The sequence below is a fragment of the Pteronotus mesoamericanus genome, unplaced genomic scaffold, assembly GCF_021234165.1.
Source record: "Pteronotus mesoamericanus isolate MK-2021 breed Mesoamerican mustached bat unplaced genomic scaffold, CSHL_Meso_final contig_20, whole genome shotgun sequence".
Classification (NCBI taxonomy): Eukaryota; Metazoa; Chordata; class Mammalia; order Chiroptera; family Mormoopidae; genus Pteronotus; species Pteronotus mesoamericanus.
In genome coordinates, this window is record NW_026555085.1 from 66,508,569 (window position 1) to 66,512,604 (window position 4,036).

Here is a 4,036-nt window from a genome sequence, read left to right on the forward strand (position 1 = left end):
AAAAATAAATTTTAAAAAATGAAACTACAAGCCAATATCGCTAATGTGTACAGGTGCAAAAATCCTTAACCAAATAATAGCAAATAAAATTAAGCAATATACAAAAATAATTATGTATGATGACCAAATGGGGTTTATTTTAGGGATACAGAGGGGTTCAATATTTTTTTAAAAATCAATATAATTGAATTTTTACAGGCTACAGAAGAAAATTACATGATAATGTCAACTGATACAAAAATACTTGGGAAAATTTAACAGCTATTCATAATAGAAACTCTCAGCAAATTAGACATTAGAGGGAAACTTCCACAACAAAATACTTATACTTAACATCATATGTAATAGCGAAGGTTAAATGCTTTCCCCCTGGGCTCTGGAAAAAAAGTGAGAATATCTATTCTTATTCAGTATTATACTACAAAGTCCTGTCCATTCAAGAAAGCAAAAATAATAGAAAATAAAATGCACAAAGATCACAAAAGAAGAAATTAACTGCTCCTATTTGCAGATTGCATGATTGTCTTTATAGAAAGTCCTAAGGGCTCTACAAAAATACCTAATTATATCAAGGTCACAGGATACAAGACCAACATTAAAAAAGATCAATTTTATTTTTATAAATGACCAGCAAACAAATGGAAACCAAATTTAAAATATGATTCTATTTGTAATTATTCAAAAAAAATAAATACTTAAGATTTTTTAAATAAATAATACTATGTAAACTAACTAAATAATAAATACTTAGGTAAAAATAGGTGAAATATGTATAAGACTTGCATGCTGAAAACTACAAAATATTGCTTTTACAAAACCAAAGATCTATCACTTCTCGGCCTTTTGGCTAAGATCATGTGTAGTATTTGTTCTTATCAGTTTAAAAAACCAAAGATCTAAATAATGTGGATATACATACCATATTCATGGATTGGAACATTCAACACTGTAAAAATGTCAAATCTCTTTAAGGTGATATATATTCCAGTCAATCAGTATAAAAATTTCAGCAAGATATTTTACTGATACAGATTAGATTACTCTGAAATTTTACAAAAAGGCAAAGAAACTAGAATAGCTCTTTTAAAGGAGAGAATAATAAAGTAGAAAAAATATTTCTACCCACTTTTAAGGCCTTTTTTCAGTATAAGTTTCCTTTTATTTTGAAATTGAAACAGTAGAACCAAGTAGTTTGTGGCTCAAACTGGAATACTGCCATATTAATCAAAACTGTGGTGTTGGCATAGGGTTAGACACATACATTAATGGAACAGAAAAGAGAATCCAGAAATAAAAATATACAAGTACACAAAGGTACAGGCAACTGATTTTTGACAAAAGTGCAAAAGCAATTCAATGGAGGAAGAATAGTTTTTGCCTCATCTACCACAGACAAAAACAAACAAAACCTCCCCTCCATCGTATACAAGTTTACCTCAATCCAAACAATCTAAACCTCACATCTTATACAGTGTTAACTCAAAATGGATCCTTTTTAATGTAAATGGAAAACTTTTAGAATAAAAGAGAAAATCTTTAGAAACTAGGGCTTGTTGAAGGTTTTTTAGACATGATTAAAAACATAATCCATAAAAGGAACAAAGCCTGATAAATTGGACTTTGTTAAAGCTATACACTTTTATATTCCATAAGACCCTGTTAAGAAGATAAAAGGACTGAAAAAATCTGCATATGACAATATGACAAAGGATTTGTATCTAGAATTTATAAAGAACGTCAAAATTCACCCGAAAGAAGGAAGTAATCTGATTGGAGAATGGGCAAAGTATATGAAGAGACATTTCACCAAAGGGAATATATGGAAAGAAACAAACAAAGAAACAAAAATCATGAAAAGATCTTAAACATCATTCACCACTAGGGAAATGCAAATTAAGACCGTGATGGGATATCATAAAACATATATTAAACAACAAAATGATGGCCAAGATGCAATAAAACTGGAATATAAAATGGTAGAGCCATTCTGAAAAAAATTTGGCAGTTTCTGAGAAAAACTAAACATATACTCATTATATGACTCAAGAATCACCCTGCTGAGCAGTTTTCACAAAGAAAAATTTATATGAAAACAAAACCCACATATGAATGTTTATGCCAGCCTTATTTACAACAGGAAAAAATGAGAAACAATCAAAATGTCTCTCAGTAGATAAACAGTTAAACAAAATGTTATATATATATGCCATGAAATACTGCAGATGCTCCCTTATCTAAGGAGAACATTTTTCAAGACCTGCAGTGAATGCCTGAAACTTCAGATGCTACAAAACCCTATAGACACTAGGTTTTTCCTATACATGCATAACTATGATTATATTTAATTTGTAATTTAGGCATAGTAAAAAATTCACAACTTTAATAATAAAATAGAACAATTATAACAATGTACTACTATAAACTTTATGGGACCGTGGAGTCTCCCTGAAAACCAATTTGACAAGCACGATGGCTACTAAGGGACTAAGGGCAGGCAGCATGGGGCACAGCACAAAGGGATGATTCCTGCGCAGGTGAGATGGCACAAGATTTCTCCACGCTACTCGGAATGGTGCGCCGCTTAAAACTTACTATTTCTGGAACGTCCTATTTAATATTTTCAGACCACTAGTAACTAAAACTATGGAGAGTGAAACTGCAGGTAAGGGGGGACTACTGTACCCAACAATAAAAAAATAACAAAACTCTATATACAACAACTTGAATAGATCTCAAAATATCTGAGTCCCAAAAATATGCTGAGTCAAAGAATATCCCAAAGGTCACAGACGTAATGAGTTCACCTGTAAAACATTTTCCAAATTATAATATTATAGACAGAGAAAACAGATTAGTGGTTGGCAGAGAGTAGGGATGTCTGTAGGACAGGGGATAACTATTAAAAAGGAGGGGTGTGGCAATAGGTAAATGTTTGTGCTGATGGCTTAGGACTAGACATGCAGTTAATGACATCATGATTGCAGTGGTGGTTCCACTACTATTTCCGTGTTATAACATCATATGGAACCTACTAAAAAATGAAAAGTGATTTCAGATAGATTTAAGACTAATAAACTAATATACAAAGTGAATTTAATTTATATATACCAGCAACAAACAGATGAGAATGAAGTTAAGAAATGCTGCCATTTATAGAAACATTAAAAAACATAATATGTTCAACAATATATTTAACAACAATGGCCAAGATTTTCATATAGAAATATCCAAACTACAGATATATTAAAGAAGGTTTAAATAAGTGAAGACATATACCATGTTAATGAATTGAAAGATTCATAATTAAGATGTTACTTTATACAAATTTATCTATAAATTTAATGTCATCTCTTTGAAAAATCTCAACAAGATTTTTCCATAGAAATTGACAAATTGATTTTAAATAGTGTGAAAAAAACAAAGGACCTAAAATAGTAAAAAAAAGATCTTGAAAAGTATAATAAATATAGAACTACTTTTTACATCTGATTTTAAAACTCACTGTGAAGCCACTGTAATGAATATAATGTAACATTTGTGTACAAATAAGACAAATCAATGGAACAGAATAGTATTTTCAAAAACAAAACCACACATGCATGACCAATTACGTTTTTTAAAGATATATGCCACCATAATTCAATGAGGAAAGGACAGACTTTTTAACAAATGGTACCAAAACAACTGGGTATCCACACATTTAAAAACAAAATCTACCAACCAAACAAAAACCCTTGATCTCTCTTTCACATCATATGTGAGTTCATTTGCAATGGATGATAGTATACATTAAAACAAAAAGACGAATATAAACACTTGTAAAGATACTCAACATTATTAGTAACCAGAGAAATGCTAATGAAAGCATAATGAAATATTACTTCACACCCATTATAATGGTTAAAATTTAAAAGATTGGCAATACTAATATAGAGAGGATACAGAATCACCAAAATTTGCCTACATTATTTATATGAGTGTAAAAAGTACCAGCACTTTAAAAAATGGCACTTTATTATAGAATTAAAAACATACC

The 4,036-nt window shown here is 30.2% G+C and overlaps 1 pseudogene; it reads left to right on the forward strand.

Moving 5' to 3' along the window:
* The first annotated feature begins 827 nt into the window (after positions 1-827).
* LOC129068087 (uncharacterized) lies at positions 828-942 on the forward strand (annotated as a pseudogene).
* Positions 943-4,036: the final 3,094 nt, after the last annotated feature.